This window comes from Triturus cristatus, chromosome 1_1 (assembly GCF_964204655.1).
Source record: "Triturus cristatus chromosome 1_1, aTriCri1.1, whole genome shotgun sequence".
Taxonomy (NCBI): domain Eukaryota; kingdom Metazoa; phylum Chordata; class Amphibia; order Caudata; family Salamandridae; genus Triturus; species Triturus cristatus.
In genome coordinates, this window is record NC_140579.1 from 293,806,863 (window position 1) to 293,830,396 (window position 23,534).

The window sequence follows — 23,534 nt, forward strand, 5'->3', positions numbered from 1 at the left end:
CTTCTTTCCCCCTAGGGGGTATGCTCGGAGTCCCCCAGACTAAGATTGTTTTCTTCGTGGCTTGGTTGGGTACGGAGGGTGGGTTTGGGGGGTTGTGGGACAGTTGAGCGGACACAGCTCCCCTTGAATACAATAGTTCGTAGGCTAGGAATGTAATGCACAACATTGGGATGGACTGGTGGCTTCCCCAGCTGTCTTGGGACTTTTTGGAGTGTATTGTGGACAACACTATAATGGGTACAGATGGCGCACAATGCCCGAATTGTAGCCTGTACTTTCTGAATAATCAGTGTTCAATGTGATGTGTATTGCGATGTACCTCCACATGAAAATCCCAATAAAGTTTGTTTAAAAAAAATAAATAAAGTTGTTGGTGCAGTGCTGTCTGCTGGTGTATCTTACCTAGGCATAGGGATCTTGATGAAGACCTGCCTTGTCATGAAGTAACAAATGGGACTATGAAGTTGATAAAGCGGTAGTGGTCCGATTATTTACCCATTATCTTGAATACCCCGATCTCCCTTCTTCTTCCCAGTATTTGTTTCTGCTCTCCCATCTGGAGGTGTTTTGATCCGCGCCAAATACTTTCCACACAGTGGGCGTAACTTGGATAAGGGTTGTCGACCACTAACCAATGCTGCGCTGCGTGAGTCATTGTAAATACTTGAATAAAACCGAAAGAAAATGAGACAATCCATATTTGCTGCCTTCACTTGCCTCTTGGTTCACTAATAGTGTTCTGCTTACTGTAAGCTGCTTTGAGCAAGCCACAGCATTCATGTCTATGTGTCCATGTCCAATGATGGCACTGCTTTTTGGCATGTTTAGTGCATTTTTGCTTACAGCTTTGATAACCGTAATGCTTTATGCTACTTGAAGTCCTTATCAAATTCATGACTACTGTTTCATCCTTTGTAGTCAATATGTTTATTTCATGAATACATCGTTACCAGACCGATTTAGTTATGGTGACAGTCCATCAATCATGGCTTTATTAAAAGTTTCAAAAAAGGCAGTAGTACAAATTTACTTATTGTGAAAAGCATGTGTTACAGCAAATAGGCACTTACAGGTAGATTCTCATTATACTTTCTTTAAGCTTGTAACTGGTATTTTGTTACAGGAAATATCACCGATTACCATAGTAGACAAGGGCTTTGGTTACCCTCCTGTGACAGACTCTTGGGGTAGAAGATTTGCACTTTGGGAATCCTTGTTAGTCTGTGAAAGTGTTGTATATTTTTCCTACTGTCATTTTGTAGGAAGTTATAATTTTTTGACTGCATACAGATATTTGGCTTGCGGGAAAGCGTATGTGGAACACAGTAGCCCTGACAGGCAGGTGATAAACGCCAGGGGCTTGATTGGATCATTGGAAAAAGTTATGCCAGAGACCATTGGTGTAATATTCTATATGAAAACTTATGGCAAACACAATATACCTGACTCATATCATATTTTATAGCCAGTAGGCCTCTAACCGTGAAATATTATTGCATTGTGTGGAGACAGATATTGTTTCACATGGATCCTCACAGGTTACTGCAGGAGAGACTGGTTTTGGTGTTACATTTTCCCCCCTTTTTTTCCACTCTGACAAACCCTGTGGGATAGAAGATTTGTACTTTGACAATCCTATGTAATCCTCACAAGGGAGGGGGGGGTTCAGTGTTGTTTTGCCAGCAGTTTTTGTGTATATTTATAACTTTCTGAGTGTGTGCCAGAGGGCTGCTTGTGGGAAAGGTTATACAAGATTCAGAAGGCCCGAGTTTGTTATGGTGACGTGCCAATGATGAAGGCTTGCTTGGTTCATTGGAAAACTTTATGTTAAATGCCGTTGGTCCCATAGGTTATTATGAAACGTTATGACAAAGGCTGTAAGCCTGACCACTTTACTGTGAAAATCATATGTTAAAGCGAATAGGCTGTTAAGGTACATTGGTGTTACACTGTGTTAAAGGCTATAGACTGAAATGTCTGTTGGAATCTCACAGATTACCGCAGTAGGCAAGGGTTTTGGTGTTTGTCACCCTTTTACAAACACTTGAAGATAAAGATTTGCAGTGTAATGATCCAATCGGGCCCGTTTCTGAGGGGCTGTATATTGTTTCACAACTGTAAGTTTGTATACACTTGTCATTTTATAGCTTGGCTTGATGACTGCCTACCTGTGTGTAATACTGGGGGCCTCAGTTGGGTATGGTGACAAGCGAATGATCAAGCCTGCACGCCTGAGTGCATCTTTGGGAGACATTATCAGATACCGTAGATTTGATCTGTTCATTATGAAAACTTACAACAAAGGTAGGCGTAAGACTTATTGTGAAATGCGTTTATTAAAGCCATTAGATAATTGAGGGTGATTGTTCTTACTGTAGGCTGGTATTTTGTTACATGGAATTTCACAGATTAATTTAGCAAGCATCAGTTTTGGTGTTGGTTACCCCCTCAGATGCTGTTTGCCTGATGGTTGCTTTGGGAGAAAGCTTATGCTTGATTTAGTAGGCCTGAGCTGGTTACCGTGATGAGCAAATGATAAATGGAGTATGCCGCTTCATTGGGAAACGTTATGTCAGATGCAATAGGTCTGATCTGTTTATTATGAAAAATGACAACAAAGGCAGTGGGCCTAACATACTGTGAAAACCATTGCCTGTGGGCTTTTATGAGTGAATTAAGTCACAATGTGTTACTGAGTGTAGACAGGCATTTTCTTACATGGAGTCTCACAGATTACTGTAGTCAGCAAGAATTTTGATGTTGATTACATCCTTTGTCAATCCTGGGGGTAGAAGATTTGCACTATGGTGCTCCTTGTGGAGACTCTCTTAGGAGGGCCTGGTTGGTGTAGATGTATATATTATCAAAGAAAAAGAGGGGGGGGAGAACTAGGAGCTGATAAAGGTCCAGTACCCATGCTACGAAACTATAATCAAATCAAACAAGCATTGGCATAGCCAATAGGTCTCGCTTTTGGGACCGTATAAGTATTTAGTTATGCAGCACAATATCCTTGGTGCAACAACATTAACTGTTGCATGGTTAAACACTTATAAGGTCTCAAAGGCGAGACCTATTGGGTATGCCAATGCTTGTTAATATATATGTCACCCCTAGGGTAGTCCCTAAATAGCCATAAGGCAGGGTTCAGCGTATTTAAAGTGTTGGGCATGCAATTATAGTTTTACATTTCCTGGTAGTGAAAATCTATTAAATTCCATTTTCACTATTGCAAGGTCTTTCTCTCCCATAGGATAACATTGAGTTAAATTATTACAGTGAACAAGTGATAACTTTAAATTGGAAGTAGGTAGAAATGTTGAGTTTGGTGTCTAAAGAATTGTAATTTAAAACCCTCTTTAATGATCAAGTCGATTTTAAGTCACAATTCTGGCACGTTCTTGTCCAATCCATTTGGTGTATGCATCCTGTTTCCTGGGTCACCAGGCAAGGTGTAGCTGGCAGTTGGTATGTTGCTCCCAGTCAGTAAAAGGAGTATAGGTGTTGGCAGGATGGGCCAACTCTGACTTGATGAGGGGGAGGAGCTGTCGCCTACCACACTTGTGCATCATAAAGGCTCTGCCTGAGCACACTCACAGAGGGTTTGACGCTAGTGTATTGTAACCCCAGACAAGGTTGGAAACCTCCAGAACCTTCTACTTCGAGTGGGTACCCAATATAAATATTGGACCCTCTAAACCAAATCTTCAGTACTCCTCTGGACCTGTGAAATACTCAGGAGGACTGCTGTGCTGCCCTGCAAGAAGGACTGCTACTACATTGACCTACTGTCTGCTGCCCTGCTGCCTCAACAAAGGACTTCAACTCCTGACTACCAGTGTGACTCAAGGGCTAGTTGGCTGGCCTATGACCAGAGCCTTGGGGGACAGAAAAGGCTCCAACCACCTTGAATTCAGCACCTGGACTCTGTCTCCTGTGAGCCCTAGCCCCCATTTCCTCACAGTTCTGCTTTGGAACAGCCACTGTGTGACGCATCCCTTATGTAGAACTTGTATTGCTGCCCATAGTCTCCTCTGGACCCCTACTGTGCAACTCATCCTTGACACAGGCCTTTGCATCGCATGCCCTTCGTCGACGGCATCCTCAATGACAATCCACTACTCTGCATTGCAGCCCTGCAGGTTCCTTGGCACCACCGGTGTGCAACGCATTCTCGACACAGGATCTCACAAAGATCGGCATCCAGGATTTAAGGTACTTTGTTTAGTGGGCCAAACCTGGTCCCTATATGCTGCCCCCACTCCATCGTTGTCAGCCTGAACTTGTGACTCGGTCCCAGTCCCGTGTGACCAGATACCACAATTGGCGCTTTGTGCTTCTTGGCACTGTTTTTTACTTAAAACTTTGAAATTGCATATCGCCCGTTCTACTCATTGAAATTATGCCATTTTAGTCTCACTTAATTTGTTAAATTGCACTCTTATTTTTCGAATTTGGTGTGGGATTTTTCTTGTGTTGTATTTTCACTTTCTTACTGTTGGAATTATTGCATATATACATATAGTTAAGCCTGACTGCTTTTTTTGCCAAGCTACCAGAGGGTTAAGCACAGGTTAATTTGAAGTTTGCTTGTGCTTCGCCCTGACAGCAATATTGGTTGCTGCTTTAGTAGGGTTTCAACCCTCTCAACCATTAATCACATGTCCTCCATTGGTGTTCAGTTGTGAGATTAGGACTTGTGTTTCTGCAGTGCCATACAGTGATTTTGTGAAACATTAAAATCCCAGATCAATAATTTGAAACCAATTCGATTTAAAAAAGAAATTCTTCTTGATTGGCTCTTTTGTTTCTATCTAATTTACTCACATTGCTACCTTGACTGTCTGTGGCTACACCTGCAAGACAAATGGTTTGAAATCAATGAGGTTGGTCAGGAGATGAATAGGATCTCATAAGAGGGTTGGGGGGCAGTCTCGGGATGCGTATACCTAGTGAGGAGAGAAATGCCCTACTGGCCCTAGAGAAGGGGAAGAGAATGAGGTATCTGCCCCATGAAGGACACCCTTGTCAGAATATATGGCCTCACCCCAGAAAAGTACAGGCAAGAGTTTGAGCAGTCAGAAGCTGCCTCATCAGTCCTGGGTGGTTTGTGCAGATTCCTTTTGCTAGATATTGGATGTTAGGGTGAAGGGCAGTGAAGTAAAAGATTAATGGGGGTTTGTAGGCAAGTGTGTTTATGTTGCAGTAACCCCCCACTTTTTGCCATAATTATGATGCATTTTACTTGGTGTCCCTGCCAATCAGGCTCCCAGGACCTGTGTACTTTCCCAAAACTGTACATTTGTACTCACAATTGGCACCTCTCTGACCACTTGCAAAAGGTACCATGTGTACAAAGGGCACTGTGACCAGGGAAGACCTCTAAGGGCTGCAGCACATTTTATGCCACCCTTAGAGGCCCTGTACATAAACGCACACACTCTGCAATTGCAGGTTTCTTGTTTCGGTGCAGAGAACAGTGAAAAGTCAATGAGGCATGAACCCTGTGCCCCCTACAGTGTCTAAGTCTATTCTTAGACACTAAGTGCAGTAAAGCCATCAAGAATGTATGGTCTGGGAGTTTGTCAGTACAAACTCCACAGTACCATTATGGCTTTACTGATTTCAGGGAAGTTTGGTAGCAAACATCTCAGCATAATAAAACCACACTGATGCCAGTGTGGGATGTATTATACAATGCACTCAGAGGGCATCTTAGAGCTGCCCCTTGAAAAACGACCAGCCTCTTTTGGGTTCCCTGACTGGTAAACTGGACTGCCACCACAAGACATCTTTCTGGACCCCTGGGGTGGGAGCCTACACTCCCTGGGCCCAGAAACTAAGCCTTTCCTGGGTGGAGGTGGTCACACCTCCCCCAGGTCAAGAAGAGCCATCTGTGGCAGGGAAGCTTTAAATGGCCTTCCTGCCTTTGCAACGCAACCCCCAGCCTCTCCTGCTATCGGGGGTAGGCCCCCTTCCTGTCTCACCCCCTTTTCGGCAGGAAGACAGGCAGGAAAAATTAGACCAACCAAGTAGGTGTGCCCACCTCTGCCAACCCCACGCCTAAGTGGGGGGGGGGTGATGTGAAGCCCACTCTTTAGTGCCCGCCATTTTGCAGATAGCAGGCACTCTCCAATCTGGATTAGGGATTATGCCCACTCCCCCACATGGGATGAGCATACCCAGGGTGTAGTCACCCTAAGGTCAGTAGCCCAATGGTTACTACCTCAAGACTCCTAAAATACCCACTAAATCCAGTATCGGGGGGGCAGCACTGAACCCAGAAGGCAGACAAGCAAGAAGTACCGAAGAGCCGTGCTGAAGGAAGAAGAGGACACCAACTTCCTTGTCACCAGCCCTACCGGCCTGTCTCGACCTGCTTCTGCAGAATCCCAGCGTGTCCTGCAGCCAGCAGCACCCCAGAACCTGGAGGTCCGGCCCAGCCTTCCCTACAAAGACTGTCTCACGTGAGCACCGGACTTGCTCTAGAAACAGACTCTGGTTCCGGCTTAATTCGCAAGTCTACATCACTCTGCACCAGATGCCAACGGCCCGAGTTTGAGTGGCCAAACACCACAAGGAGGTCCCCGCCGCAATCCTGACTTGGGCCCTGGTGACCCCTTGCCTATCTGAAGCCTCCCGACGACGCTTGCAGCCTCTATCTGAAGGGTCCCTCCGACCAGAGCTGGTAAGGAAAACCCAATGCCTAAAGACACCCATGCACCCGACGCCCCACGGCCTTGGGTGGTCCAGCCGATGGTGTCCATGCAATCCCCATCATCCCAACTCACCTCTCCAACTGGTGGTCGCCTCCAGGAAGCCTCCTTGCCCGACCCTGCAGTGTTTGTTCCAACCAGAGATTTCCCATTGAAAACAGGGCACCCAACACCGATCCTGCACCCGACCGCCCCTGTGGGTGTGCTTTGTGTGCCAACTTGGATACCCCCTCGCCCTGAGCTTAACCCTTGCAGCTTAGCTCCCTCAACCCTGAGGCTTGCCCCTAAGCAGCCACCAACTGATGGCCCCCTAACTGCATAGGCTAACATTGGGCCTCAGCACGCGCACGCCCTAGTACCTCTAAGGGTGCTTTTTGAGTGCATCCTTGACCCTAGGGGAACTCTTGTTCTAACCCTAGAAACCCAATCCTCAAGACAATTTACTTACCTGCAAACCGATCACCTAATTTTTCTTTCTCCATAGGAGTTCATTGACTGTTTTCCTCCGAAAAAGTTCTAACTGTTGAGCTGAGTTTGTATGGAAACTTAAGCAACTGTATTTTAATGAAAAACTTTACTTACCTTTATCTAGGTAATGTCCCAGTGTGAAATCTAGGCATATCACACTGGGTAGAAATCCTAATCTAAAAAGTACTCTAAAGAGTAATCTGAAAAGTAATTACAAATACCTATTTCTTTAGATGTAAGATTAGTAAAAACATATTTATTCAAAAAATTGGTCTGAGTTCAGTCTTTGAGTGTGTGACATCATTTCTTGGTTGAGAGTGTACAATAAATACTTAACACTACCCTCTGATAAAGGCTTACTGCTCGCTCACACTGCCACAAATAGAGAGTAAGGTATTATCTACTTTTATCTCTGTGAGCCTTTGGGGATCCACTGGACGCTGTGCACTCTATACCTTACTTTGGTATACAGAGCCAGCTTCCTACAGAGGTGTACAATTTGGTGGCAAGAGAGCACATGTTTAGTCTTTGTTTTGTAGATCTGCAATACCACCTGATTGCTAGCAGGTTTATTGACCCAAGAGCTTTCAAAGGGGGTGCACTGCTGGCTCAGCACCAGCATCCACAGGAGGATAATCACATGGGTGGGCAGGGTCCTCACAAGAAGGAGGATGGAGATACAAATAAAAACAAGGAGTTCTCTAAAGACCAAAATTAGTTCCATGGGGCAGAATTCCCAATCCCCACCTGACAAGAAGAAGCGTAAGTACCCTGACCATAAATCCTCAGAGAAATTCACCCCTCAGTGCTATGAGTGCCAACAGGATGGGCAGTTCAAGGGGGACACCCAAGTGTCCGAAGTGGGCACAGCCCCTCTCTAGTGGGCAGACACTGTGGCTGACCAGTGTAGCACTTGTGGAAGATATTTCCCCAGTTAGTATGGGGGTAGTAGAGAGGTTACCCTAGTGTCCCAGGATGGCAGAGACGTTGCCAAGACCCCATATGCCAAGCAATGCAAAGAAGCACAGGCAGTAGGACATAGTCAATGGGCAGAGGGTGGAGGCTCTGAAAGACACAGGAGCCAACATGACCACTGTCTGGTGTCAGCTGGCGTCCTCAAAGCTTGTGGTCCCTAATGTAGCCCTCCAGGTTAAAGTAGCTGACAGCCATGAGAGTACCTAACCCGTGGCTCGGATTCCCTTTGAAATGGAGGGGGAGAAGTCTTGGTTTCCTTGAAGAAAGCTGTGAGTTGATCCATGCCTGTGACTTGTCTGCTCGGTAATGACCTAGAGTACACCATATAGAATGAGATGGAGCTCCAGTCCCACCTGTAGATGTTTGGATTGCCTAAGTGGGTGGCCTGACCATCTGGTCCATGACTGCCCGAGAGGGTAGACAGGAGGGCCTGGAAAAATGACCCAGGTACCTGCCAAGAAGAGGAAGGGCAAGGGGCGTGGGAAACCTCCTTCTGAAAATCCCATGGGGTGGGAGGAGTTGGATTCTGAGGGCAATGCCCTGGAACCTACAGTGGAGGACATGGCCGCCCTCGTAAAGCTATGTTAATGAAGGAGGTCCCACCAGGGAGGAGACCTACAGAGCACAGAAGGAATGCCCCACTCTGGAGGGCCTATGGCGTCCGGCTGTGACCCACGCAGTTTGACACCTCTGGTGATCAACTGATTTACCGGAAAAATAGTCTCCTGTATAGCAGGCCTAAGGTTCCTGATTCTGATGCACCCATGTGTTGGTGGTCCCGCAGTGCTAGAGGGTTTTCCTACTGGAGCTGGCTCATGATGTTACCCTGGCAGGTCATCTAGGGAAGGACAAGTCCTTTGGCAGGCTTGTCACCCACTTCTATTGGCTCCGGATGAAGATGGCCTGAGATGCATTCTGCAAGTCATGTTCCACCGGCAGGGCAAGTGGGAAGTCAGGGAAGTGCAAGCCTCCCCTGGTTCCCCTTCCAGTCATTGGCACCCCCTTTGAAAGGGTGGGCATCAACATTGTTGGGCCTCTGGCTTCTAAGACAGCCTTGGGCAACAGGTACATCCTGGTCGTGGTAGAACGAGTGTGCGGAACATACAGGGTTTGTTCACCCTATCATCCCCAAACTAATGGACTAGTTGAGAGAATCAAAAAGACCCTTAAGGGCATGATCGTGGGCCTGTCAGAGCCCTTAAGCCAAAAGTGGGATGTCCTTTTGCAATGTCTTTTGTTTGCATACAGAGAGATACCAACTGTGTTGGATTCAGCCCCTTTGATCTTTTATATCAACACTCTGTCAGAGGTTCTCTGTCTGGTGAATGAGGGATGGGAGCAAGCTCCCAATAAAGCCCATCAGGATGTGGTCTGCTACATAGTGGCCCTACGCAATCAGATGAAGCGCTTCTGAAAGAAGGCAAAGGAGAATCTGCAAGCCAGCCAGGAGGTATGAAACAGTGGTATGACCAGAAGGGTATTCTGGTCACGTTTAAGGCTGACCAAATAGCATCTGTGGTGCAGGCTGTTGTACCCAGGGCCCTGCAAGACCAAAATTCTGGGCCTTATGATGTGAAAGAGCATAAGGAGGATTTAATCTACTTGGTGGACCTCAAGACCCCCAGGGACCCTTTACAGGTCCTACACATCAATCGCCTCAAACCCTTCGAGAGGTCCAAGGGTACCATGCTACTGGTCATGGATAATGGAGTGGCATAGGAGAGTGAACCTCACCCCAACCTCCTTTTTTACATTGAGCAGGATGGGTCAGTGGAGGGTGTTAACCTCTCCCCTACCCTGACCCTAGGTCAGCAGGGAGACTGCTGCCAAGTGTTGAGACAGTTCACCTTTCTCTTCCACCTAACCCCAGGGCGCACTCCATGGTTTACCCATGATATTGACACTGGGGACAGTATGCCTGTGAAGAATAAGGTCTATAGGCTATATGACAATGTTAGACCTGGCATCATTGGCATGAGTCTCTCCTCCATTTTTTTCTGTTTGCCTCCTCTGTTTACGATGTTTTTGCTGGATTATTGCTTTGGGCACTGTGCCACTGCTGATCAGTGCCACAGTGCAAGTGCTCCCTATGTTAAATTGTTACATTGATTGGTGTTACCATGATTGGCTTGGTTGACTTACTGTTCAGACCCTAGTCTAGTGCACTGCGTGTGCCAAGGGCATGTAAGTTGACTGCTGCTGGTGGGCTTGCAGCATTGGTTGTGCCACCCACAGAAGCAGCTTGTAAAATGTGTCTCAGGCCTGCCACTGCAGCGCCTGCGTGCAGTCCCTGACTGCCATGTCGACTTGGCAAGGAAACCTACTTGCCAGTCTCTAAACCTTCACTTTGCCACATTTCAGACACCTCTATGGTAGGCCCTAGGGCAGGGTGCATTGTTGGTAAAAGGTAGGTCATGCCCTGATGTGTGTGGCATGACCTAATAGTGAATTACAGCCATTTTCGTTTTTCACTATTGAAGGGCTACCTGCCTCCAATAGGCCAGACTGGGCAGACTGATTATTCACTCCATTATAATCTATCTGACTCAGGGAGCATGGTAGCAGGTCGAGTTTAGTATCCCTGAACTCAGAATTTAATAACACACCCTTTAGGATGGATGGTTTTTAAATTCTATGTTTGAAAATAGCCCTTTTAGAAAGTGGCTATTTTCTTGTCCAACTATCCACCGGTCTCTGCTGGTTTGGTGTGTGTGTCAGGGGCTGGGTGGCTCCAGAGGTCTGAATGAGTCAGTGTGGGGTGAATGAGCCATTTACACATAGAGTGAGGGAAGAGTAGCCTGCCCTGCCTGACACAATGCTGGCTCCACCTCCTGCTGGGCGACTGATAGCCCTGCTCCTGCCAGTGACAATACTGGCTCCGCCTCCTGCTGGGCGGCTGAGGACTCTGCCCTGCTCCGTGAATAGGCCAGGTGCCTCTGCCTGGCAACACCCACAACGAACCTGAGATGGGGGGAATTTCCCTGCTTGGACAAAGGGAACAAAGGAGAAAAGGGGTATAAGAGAAGGACCCCTGAACCAAGAACTCAGATCACTTCTGACAAGGAAACCTGTACCAAGGACAAGAAGCCTGCTGATCTAAGGACTTGCCTCCCCTTTCTGCCAGAGTGCTGTTTTGCTGTGGAGGAACCTGAAAGCTGCTTCTTTATTTTTGCCAAGGAACAAGGAGAGAGGAACTTGGTGTGTACTCTCTAAAAGCTTGCTAGAACATCTCCAAGGGCTGGAAGAGTGCCAGTCTCCTGTTGAAGTCATAGGGCCAAAGGACTTCACCATCTACTGAATTGCTAAATTGCTGGAAAGTGTTGTTTCCAGTACACAAGGGAAAATCTGCAGTCTCGACGCCGCCGACGCCGCTGAATCCAGCTCGACATCGTGAGTAACGGCTCCAGTGTCCCGAGCCTTCGACGCCGGCCGCCGGGCCCGATCGACGCCAGCAGCAACGCCAGTGAGCAGTGGGTATCGGCCCCGGCTCCAAGTGACCCCGTCTCGACGCCGGTATCGACGCCAGTGAGGAGTGAGTATCGGCTCCACCTCCAAGCGACCCCGTCCCGACGCCGCTGCTGATCGCATCGACTCGACGCCCTTCTCGACGCCGTGAGCGCTGCTCCGGCCCGACATCCCTCGACGCCGCTGCAGATTGACCCGACCCCGAGGTACGATCAACGCCGATCTCGACGCCGTGAGCGCTGCTCCGGCCCTCGACGTCGCTGGGGATCGACCCGAATCCGAGGCACGATCGACGCCGACCTCGACGCTGACATCTCGACGCCGTGGATCATCGTTTTCTTCATTTCCAAAGGTACTGTGTTTGTGGGGTCTGTTGCAACTCCAGGCTCGACGTAGCGCTCCTCGCGGTCGACGCCGAACCTTGGGAATATAGTAGACTCAACGTCGTGTGACTCCTGTGGGGGTTACATTGTTGCCAAAGAACTGTGTTTCAGAAGAATACTTAATTTTGTTGCTAAAGAACTATTTGCCAAGAAGAAACCTTACTTGAACTATTATTTTTCCTTCCAAAGAGTATTTATTAAGACTGTGGTATATTTTTGTCGTTATTTGGTCTTGTGCTAAGCCTTATATAAAAATTCTATTTTTATAATAACTTCTGTGTCGTGTCCATCTGTAGTGTATTCACTTTATTACTGTATGTGGTCATAAATGCTTAACACACTGCCTCTGAGATAAGCCTGTCTGCTCTGCCAAGCTACCAAGGGGGTAGCAGGAGTTATCTGAGTGTGTAATCCCCTTGCCCTGACTAGAGTTGGTAGGTCCCTATTTGTCAGAAGTGTATACCTCTGCCAACTAGAGACCGCCGGTTCTAACATTGGTGGTCAGCGGTGAGGATTGAACTTTGCATTTATGACTCATGTGCAGTGATTAGTGTACGCTACATAGTGAAAGCAGACCATAACGCAGCCACAATCTGTTTTTGGTAGGATATTCTATTTTTGTTCTCCGCTTTCCTGGAACTTATTTTTTTAAACACTGCCAGTTTTGACCATGGGGAATGCCGGAGCTGCTACACCTGTGGAGATTGTTATGGGGGAATTTGATAAGGAGAAGATAGACTCCTACACGCTAAAAGATCTAAAAGGATTTTGCAAGCAGTTTAAAGTTCCACCACAGGTGTCACAAAGAAAGACGGCTTCCTCAAAGCGCTGAAGGCCTGGTTAGAGGCCAGAAATCCCTCTGACCCGGTGGTGGTACCGGAAGAGGAAGAAGAAGAGGAAGAGGAAGAGCCCACAGGTGGGCCAGTGTCATCTCCAGGCAGTAGTGCGTCCTCTAGGAGCCTTTCCCCCGAAGAATTAGAAGACAGGGAGAAGGAGAGGGAATATAAGTTGGAAATGGCAAAACTTAAATTAGGAGGGCAGTTGGAATTAGAGAATGCAAGAAGCAAGAGAGAAGCTGAAATGGAGAGCAAAAGATTAGATTTTGAGAGAGAGAAGTTAGCATTTGAACGTGAGAAGATGTTGAGGGAGATGGAACTTAAAGAAAAGAGTTTAGAGTTGAATCCCTCTGGTGGCAGCGCTCCATCTATGCCTGCAGAAAGTAGGTTTTATTTTCCTAAAGATGTGATCAAAGATTACAGTAAGAATGAAGATATTAGCCAATGGTTTAAAGCATATGAGTTAGCATTGTTGGCCCACCGGGTCCCTGAGAAAGATTGGGGAACGGGGTTGTGGAGCCGCTTTACAAATGAAGGGAGAGATACCTTGTTGAGCATGCCTGAAGAGGAAAGGGCGTCTTATACTCATATGAAAAATGCTTTAATGCTGAGATATGGCTTAACTCCAGACAAGTACCGACAAACCTTTAGAGAATGTAAGAAGTTGCCTGGTACTACGTGGGTTGAATATGTGTCTTTTTTTTGCAGAGCCATGGATGGTTGGATAAAGGGTAGCAAGGTTGATAGTTATGATGCTCTTTATGATTTGTTTGCTTGGGAGCACTTGTCTAATAACTGTTTTCCAGAGCTACGCCAGCACCTTGTTGATAGCAAGATATCTAACCCTAGAAAACTTGCTGAGGAGGCGGACCGCTGGGTCAGTACCAGGGTCCACAAGGGTCCAGTGGGAGACTCAGCCAAAGGTGGGCAGGGTCCCCAGCAGAAGAGTGGGGGGGACAGGGGTAAACAGAGGAAGTTCCAGAAAGGGCCCCAAAGTAATCCCCAAGGGAAGGGTTCCCAGCCTCCCCCTGGAAAGAAGCCAGAGGCCCCGACAGGTAAACCTGTTCCAAGGGGCCCCGTGACCTGCTACGCTTGTAAGCAGGTGGGACACCGTTATTATGATCCCCAGTGTCCCATGAAGGATTCCAATGCACCACCACGTGCACCCCCTCGTCAGGTGACGAATGTAGCCCTGGGAGGGAATGAGATGGGTGCCCCCGGTGGGTGGGGTCCCGCAGAAATGTCCCTGGTCTCTTTAGGAGACGTGGAAATGGTCCCTCCAACCCCTCTGCCTAATAACACTAAAAAATATAGGCAGTGGGTGACCATTAATGGCCATAGGGTGGAAGCTCTCAGAGACACCGGAGCAAGTGTGACAGCTGTCAAGTGTCACTTGGTGTCCAGAGAGCAGGTGGTCCCTCATGCATTCTACCCCGTTGTAGCTGCTGACAACTCACAGAGTAAGTGTGAGGTAGCTCAACTTCCTTTTGAGTGGGGGGGGTCTCAGGGACTCTTCAGGTTGCTGTGAGGCCCGCCATGCCTGTTGATTGTCTCCTGGGCAATGATTTGGAGGACTCCCCTTGGGCTAAGGTGGAGAGAAAATCGCATCTGGAAATGTTGGGTCTGCCTGAGTGGGTGTGTGCGACCACCCGGTCCATGTCAGTTAGTAAGGGTGTTGATGGGGCCCTGGAGCCTGAAAGTATGGCCCAGGTCCCAACCGTGAAGAGAAGAGGCAGGGGGCGCGGGAAACCGTCCCCCATCGTTCCCGCGGTCCAGGAGGGAGCAGACCCTGAGGGGGATGCCCTGGAACCGACAGGAGAACAAGTGGCCGAACTGGGAGACCTGCCCGAGCTGACCCATTGGCAGCAGGATGGTGGTCCCTCCAGGGAGGACTTTTGTGCTGAGCAGAAAGTGTGCCCTTCTCTTGTGGGTATGAGGCAGCAGGCCTCAGCCCAAACGACAGGTGATCAGTCAGGATCACATTGGATCTACTGGGAGAACGACCTCCTGTATAGCGAGCCTAAGGCTGCTGAGCCTGGGTCAGCCCGTGTGCTGGTGGTACCCCAGCGCTTCAGAGCCTTCCTACTGGGGTTGGCTCATGACGTTCCGTTAGCTGGACATCTGGGGCAGGACAAGACCTATGACAGGCTTGTCACCCATTTTTATTGGCCCCAGATGAGAAGGGATTCAGATATCCATTGTAGGACCTGTCAAACTTGCCAGGCAAGTGGGAAAAGTGGGCGGAAGCAGAAGGCTCCCCTCCAACCTTTTCCCGTCGTCAGTACCCCCTTTGAGCGAGTGGGGATTGACATTGTGGGGCCACTGGACCCCAAGACAGCCATGGGCAACAGGTTTATCCTGGTCTTGGTGGACCATGCCACCCGGTACCCGGAAGCCATCCCTCTCCGCACAGTGACGGCCCCCGTGGTGGGACGGGCACTGATGGGTGTTTTCTCCCGCATGGGGTTCCCCAGAGAGGTGGTGTCAGACCGGGGCACCAACTTCATTTCGAATTATATGAAGTCTCTGTGGAAGGAGTGTGGGGTAACCTACAAGTTTACCACTCCTTACCACCCTCAAGGTAATGGGCTGGTTGAGAGATTCAACCGGACCCTAAAAGGCATGATCATGGGTCTTGAAGAACCAATGAGGCGTAAATGGGACGTCCTCTTGCCATGCCTGCTGTTTGCTTACCGTGAGGTGCCACAGAAGTCTCTAGGGTTCAGCCCATTTGAGCTTTTGTATGGTCACCCGGTAAGAGGACCTTTGAGTCTGGTTAAAGAAGGCTGGGAGCAATCTCCCAGGAAACCTCCCCAGGATGTATATAGTTACATGCTGGCCTTTAGGAACCAGACTCGGCGCTTCAGAGATCTTGCTCAGGCAAATCTGGAGGCCAGCCAAGAAGAGATGAAGCGGTGGTACGATCAGAATGCCACTGTGGTTGATCTTCAACCTGGTCAGAAAGTTTGGGTCATGGCCCCTGTGGAACCTTGTGCGCTCAAGGACAGGTGGACTGGACCATTTGAGGTTGTGGAGAAAAAGAGCGATGTCACCTACTTGGTGGACTTGAAGTCTCCCAGGAACCCCTTGCGGGTCCTGCATGTCAACCGGTTAAAGCCCCACTTAGAAAGGTCCGAAGTGGGCATGCTCCTTGCCACAGATGCTAGGATGGAGGAGGAGAGTGAGCCTCTTCCTGACCTCCTGTGTGCAAAAGAGAAAGATGGGTCAGTGGATGGTGTTGTCCTCTCTGACACACTGACCCCTGAGCAGCAGCAAGATTGTCGCCATCTGTTGATACAATTCCCTGATCTGTTTTCCTTAATCCCTGGTGTCACTCAGTGGTGTGTCCATGATGTGGACACTGGGGACAGCACTCCTGTGAGGCACAAGGCCTACAGGGTGACTGAAAAGGTCAGAGCATATATCAAGGAGGAGGTCTCCAAGATGTTTGCCTTAGGGGTGGTTGAGTCCTCTAGCAGTCCTTGGGCCAGCCCAGTGGTCTTGGTCCCAAAGGCAGCAGCGCCTGGTGCTTCACCAGAACTTCGGTTCTGTGTGGATTACCGAGGACTCAATTCGGCCACCAAGACTGACGCGCACCCCATCCCCAGAGCTGATGAGCTCATCGATCGGTTGGGGGCTGCCCGGTACCTTAGTACGTTTGATCTAACGTCTGGGTACTGGCAGATCGCCTTGACTGATGGGGCAAAAGAGAGGTCTGCATTCTCCACACCAGATGGGCACTACCAGTTCCGTGTGATGCCCTTTGGGATGAAGAATGCCCCTGCCACATTCCAGAGGTTGGTTAACCAGGTATTGGCCGGGCTGGAGGATTTCAGCGCCGCCTACCTGGACGATATAGCAGTGTTCAGCGCCAGCTGGGAGGAACACTTGCGCCACCTCCAGGAAGTGTTGTTGGCCCTGCGCAGAGCAGGCCTCACAATCAAGGCCAGTAAGTGCCAGATTGGGCAGGGTTCAGTGGTGTACTTGGGGCACCAAGTAGGGAGCGGCAAGGTGGCCCCCCTGCAACCCAAGATAGATACCATCCTGGCTTGGGAACCGCCCAAAACCCAGACTCAGGTGAGAGCCTTCTTGGGTCTCACGGGTTACTACAGGAGGTTTGTCAAGGGGTATGGCAACATTGTAAACCCCTTGACCTCGCTGACTTCCCGGAAGCAGCCGAGACTTGTGATCTGGACTGACGCCTGTCAGAAAGCCTTTGACACCCTGAAAACTGCAATGTGTACCGCACCGGTCCTCCAGGCACCCGACTTTTCAAAAAAATTCATTGTCCAGACAGACGCTTCAGAGCATGGTGTGGGGGCTGTTCTAGCACAGATGAATGAGGAGGGCCGAGACTTACCTGTAGCCTTCATCAGCCGGAGGTTACTTCCCAGGTAACAAAGGTGGAGTGCGATAGAGCGTGAGGCATTTGCTGTGGTCTGGGCGCTGAAGAAGCTAAGACCCTACCTGTTTGGGACTCACTTCTGGGTTCAGACAGACCACAGGCCCCTCAGATGGTTAATGCAGATGAGTGGTGAGAACCCAAAGCTGTTGAGGTGGTCCATTTCCCTACAGGGGATGGACTTTACGGTGGAACACCGCCCTGGTACAGATCACGCCAATGCTGATGGTCTGTCCAGATTTTTCCGCCTTAGTGATGAGGACTCCCTGGGTGAAGGGTAGTTCTCCCCACATTTCAGCTGGAGGGGACACGTGTTAGACCTGGCATCATTGGCATTAGTCTCTCCTCCATTTTTTTCTGTTTGCCTCCTCTGTTTACGATGTTTTTGCTGGATTATTGCTTTGGGCACTGTGCCACTGCTGATCAGTGCCACAGTGCAAGTGCTCCCTATGTTAAATTGTTACATTGATTGGTGTTACCATGATTGGCTTGGTTGACTTACTGTTCAGACCCTAGTCTAGTGCACTGCGTGTGCCAAGGGCATGTAAGTTGACTGCTGCTGGTGGGCTTGCAGCACTGGCTGTGCCACCCACAGAAGCAGCTTGTAAAATGTGTCTCAAGCCTGCCACTGCAGCGCCTGCGTGCAGTCCCTGACTGCCATGTCGACTTGGCAAGGAAACCTACTTGCCAGTCTCTAAACCTTCACTTTGCCACATTTCAGACACTTCTATGGTAGGCCCTAGGGCAGGGTGCATTGTTGGTAAAAGGTAGGTCATGCCCTGATGTGTGTGGCATGACCTAATAGTGAATTACAGCCATTTTCGTTTTTCACTATTGAAGGGCTACCTGCCTCCAATAGGCCAGACTGGGCAGACTGATTATTCACTCCATTATAATCTATCTGACTCAGGGAGCATGGTAGCAGGTCGAGTTTAGTATCCCTGAACTCAGAATTTAATAACACACCCTTTAGGATGGATGGTTTTTAAATTCTATGTTTGAAAATAGCCCTTTTAGAAAGTGGCTATTTTCTTGTGCAACTATCCACCGGTCTCCGCTGGTTTGGTGTGTGTGTCAGGGGCTGGGTGGCTCCAGAGGTCTGAATGAGTCAGTGTGGGGTGAATGAGGCATTTACACATAGAGTGAGGGAAGAGTAGCCTGCCCTGCCTGACACAATGCTGGCTCCACCTCCTGCTGGGCGACTGATAGCCCTGCTCCTGCCAGTGACAATACTGGCTCCGCCTCCTGCTGGGCGGCTGAGGACTCTGCCCTGCTCCGTGAATAGGCCAGGTGCCTCTGCCTGGCAACACCCACAACGAACCTGAGATGGGGGAATTTCCCTGCTTGGACAAATGGAACAAAGGAGAAAAGGGATATAAGAGAAGGACCCCTGAACCAAGAACTCAGATCACTTCTGACAAGGAAACCTGTACCAAGGACAAGAAGCCTGCTGATCTAAGGACTTGCCTCCCCTTTCTGCCAGAGTGCTGTTTTGCTGTGGAGGAACCTGAAAGCTGCTTCTTTATTTTTGCCAAGGAACAAGGAGAGAGGAACTTGGTGTGTACTCTCTAAAAGCTTGCTAGAACATCTCCAAGGGCTGGAAGAGTGCCAGTCTCCTGTTGAAGTCACAGGGCCAAAGGACTTCACCATCTACTGAATTGCTGAATTGCTGGAAAGTATTGTTTCCAGTACACAAGGGAAAATCTGCAGTCTCGACGCCGCCGATGCCGCCGAATCCAGCTCGACATCGTGAGTAACGGCTCCAGTGTCCCGAGCCTTCGACGCCGGCCGCCGGGCCCGATCGACGCCAGCAGCAACGCCAGTGAGCAGTGGGTATCGGCCCCGGCTCCAAGTGACCCCGTCTCGACGCCGGTATCGACGCCAGTGAGGAGTGAGTATCGGCTCCACCTCCAAGCGACCCCGTCCCGATGCCGCTGCTGATCGCATCGACTCGACGCCCTTCTCGACGCCGTGAGCGCTGCTCCGGCCCGACATCCCTCGACGCCGCTGCGGATTGACCCGACCCCGAGGTACGATCAATGCCGATCTCGACGCCGTGAGCGCTGCTCCGGCCCTCGACGCCGCTGGGGATCGACCCGAATCCGAGGCACGATCGACGCCGACCTCGACGCCGACATCTCGACGCCGTGGATCATCGTTTTCTTCATTTCCAAAGGTACTGTGTTTGTGGGGTCTGTTGCAACTCCAGGCTCGACGTAGCGCTCCTCGCGGTCGACGCCGAACCTTGGGAATATAGTAGACTCGACGTCGTGTGACTCCTGTGGGGGTTACATTGTTGCCAAAGAACTGTGTTTCAGAAGAATACTTAATTTTGTTGCTAAAGAACTATTTGCCAAGAAGAAACCTTACTTGAACTATTATTTTTCCTTCCAAAGAGTATTTATTAAGACTGTGGTATATTTTTGTCGTTATTTGGTCTTGTGCTAAGCCTTATATAAAAATCCTATTTTTATAATAACTTCTGTGTCGTGTCCATCTGTAGTGTATTCACTTTGTTACTGTATGTGGTCATAAATGCTTAACACACTGCCTCTGGGATAAGCCTGTCTGCTCTGCCAAGCTACCAAGGGGGTAGCAGGGGTTATCTGAGTGTGTAATCCCCTTGCCCTGACTAGAGTTGGTAGGTCCCTATTTGTCAGAAGTGTATACCTCTGCCAACTAGAGACCGCCGGTTCTAACAGACAAGATAAGAGCAGCATGAAGGAGGGCATCTCAAAGATGCTGGAACTTGGGGTAATTGAGCCCTGAAACCTCCCTTGGAACAGCCCAGTGGTGTTGGTCACCAAGGATGCCCCTCAGGTACCACGCCTAAACTCAGGTTCTGCATGGATTACTGGGGGCTCAGTGCAGTCACTCAGAATGTCGCATTCCATCCCGAGCTGGCTGGCTCATTGATCGTTTAGCAGCTGATAAATTTTGCAGTATATTTGATCTGACATCTGGGTACTGGCAGATCACCTTAACTGAGGGGCTAAAGAGAGGTGTGCGTTCCCTACCACGTAGGCCACTTCCAGTTCTGAGTGATGCCCTTCGGGTTGAAGAATGCCCCTGCCACCTTCCAGAGGCTAGTAAATAAGGGCCTGGACGGTTTGGAGATCTTCAGTGCCGCCTACCTAGATGACTTTGCGGTCTTCAGTTCCAACTAGGAAGACCACCTGTGCCACCTCAGAAGTGCTTCAGGCCCTGCAGACAGCCGGCCTAACTATAAAGACCAGTAAGTGCTAGATTGGTCAAGGTTCAGTCACCAAGTGGGAGGAGGCAAGGTGGAGCCACTCCAGACCAAAATTTAGACCATTCTGACTTGGGAACCCCCCAAAACCTAGACAGATCAGGACTTTTGTGGGCCTTACCGTGTACTACGGGTTTGTTGAGTGGTATGGGACCATTGTGGCTCCCTTGACAGAGCTGACTTCCAGGAAAGGAACAAGCCTAGACAGATCTGGATGGAGGCATGCTAGACTGCTTTCGACATCGAGAAGACCATGTGCATGGCACCCATGCTCAAGAACTTGCTCCCAGGAGTTCATCATGCAGAAAAATGCCTCTAAGCGTGGCATAGTCTGTCCTCTCACAGCTGAACAAAGGTGGTCTAGATGGATCAGTAGGTTTCATCTGCAGGAGGTTCTCCTCAGAGAACAGAGGTGGGGTGCAAAAGAAATGGAAGCATTTGCAATGGTGAGACCATACTTGTCCGGGACTCTCTTCTGGGTTCAGACAGACCCCTCAGATTACTAATGCAAATGAGGAGTGAGAATCCCAAACTGTTGAGGTGGTCCATCTCCTTACAGGAAATGGACTTTATGGTGGAGCATCTTCTAAGTTAGAATTGACTACACCAATGTTGATGGTCTCTCCAGATTCTTCTGTCTTAGTGATGAAAATTCCCATGAGGATGGGTAGTTCTCCCGTTGAGTAAACTACAACTTTTGCATAGTTCTACGAGGTTTGCTTACCCACCCACAAGTGGCACAAGTGAACAAAGTTCAATGCAGCAGCGCTGAATGTGAAAGAGAGGTTATTTTAGCAGCGCAGAACCACACCTAATACATTGTTGAAGTAGAGTTATTGCTTTTAGTTTATTAACCATCCCTGTAATGGTATCATGGGCACAGTGATAAGACAAACAAACCTATTTTGTGATTCACAATAACACACACCCACCCCACCCCCACACACACCGACATCCACATCTAAGAATATATACTTTTAACTAAAAGCATTTATTCGAACAGGGCAAACCTGTTTTTCAGCACATCTAAAATGAATTCACAGGATATCATAAAAACAAGTAGGCATGTTGTGAACATCTAGAATAAAATGAACATTTCCAACATGAATAAAGTGTCATCTGAAATCTAACAACCTAAAACCTACTTCTATGTGATACGAGTAGAGCAACTTGCGGTCTAGAGTCCCTTAGGGAGAAGCGACACACTGCATACCTTGCAGTTGCTGTCATTCTCAGTGGAGACATGAAGGCAGTGTTCCCTGCAAAGGGCAAACATGCACTGCGGTAGAGGCCTTCCTCCAGAACTCCGCTTTATCAGCATCAGTAAATGTGTTGACAGTAGGTGAGACCATCTCTGGCAGAATCTCGTGAGATAGTCTGGAACGAAGGACCTTTCCTGACAAGTGGGCAAGTGGCAGCTCATCTATACTAAATCTTATCAGAGATTGTAGTTTTTGACATACATTTTGGAATGTCTGACATAAATTATATTCCTCAAGGTGTGTCCCAGATGTTTACTTATGAATATACAAGGTGAAAGGACTTCGATTCAGGCTACACTATTTTGGATATATGTCTGTATTTGCTCGTATTTGACCTTGACATGGTGATAAGTAGGTGCTTGTCCCAGACTGATGTATTATTAGGCGTCTGCCATTTGCTGAATGGTTCAACACTTTCACAATTTCTAGAACGATAAGGTCAGACATCTGTGTCAAAAGGCAGGCATGACGATGATTCTGCATAAATAGGGAAAAGATGGTGAATTACAGTACCTAAGATAAGGTCGGGACCTACTCAAAAAGGGAGTCAAACCTTAGAACTTTACCTCACTACCTGCTTTCAGCTGGTTGAAGGGCACATGTAGAGCCTGATATCCTTGGCATGGGGTTCCTTCAACTTTTTGTCTTCCAGACTCCTGTTTTTGAAGACTTTGATTTTGCTGGCTTTAGGATTCTGCACGCCTTACTACTGCTAACCAGTGCTTGTGCTCTCTCCTTTATAATTGGTAGCATTGACTTGCACCCAGTTGGCATATTTAATCTACTTGCAGGTCCCTCGTAAAGGGGAACTACATGTACCCACAGTCTGTAAAATAAATACTACTAGTGGGCCTGCAGCACTCATTGTCCCACCCACCTATGTAGCCCATTAAACATGTTCCAGGCCTGCCATTGCAGCCTGTGTGTACAGTTTTAAACTGCCATTTTGACCTAACAAAATAAACCTTTTGCCCGGCCTTAATCTTTTTTAATATATATTTGTCACCTCTAAGGTAGGCCCTAAACAGCCATAGGGCAGGTTGCAGTGTACTAAAAGAGTAGAACTTGTATGTTTAAGTTTTACATTACCTGGTAGCAGTGGCGTAACGAAATTTGGGGGGGCCCCCCTGCAATGTGCAGGGGGGACCGCCGCTCTGGATTTTATCAGGAGCTGTCAGACGAGAGTACTGTGCTGAGGGGGCCCCCTGCAGCATGGGCCCCCCCACGCTGCGGGGGCCCGTGTTACGCCACTGCCTGGTAGTGAAAAGCTCTTTAATACGTTTTTCACTACTGCACGGTCTGCCTCTCCCATAGGATAACATTGGGTTAACTTATCACATTTAATAAGGGATAACTTTCAACCGGGAGCAGGTAGGAATGTCGAGTTTGGTTAAAACCTCTTTAATGGTAAATTCGGATTTTAAGTCACAATTAGAAAGTTTACTTTTTCGTGTGCTAATCATTTGGTGTCTGCAGCCTGTATCCTGGGTCACATGACTAAGAGAAGCTGGCAGATGGTCTTTGTATATTGCTCCTAGAAAGTGAGACAAAGGGGCATAGGTATTGGCAAGATGATTTATATGCTTAGCTGTTAAAACGTGTTCATGTTACCTTTATTGTAATCTGCCTATTAACTCTTATATAAAGCATTGAAACAAATTTCTTTGCCTGTCATTCTTATGAGAATGTTTCAGCTGTATGAGTTCCCTTCACTAAACAAAGAGACGGTTGCAGGCGGGGAGCAGCAACGTCCGTATCAGGACTACACCACTCATGG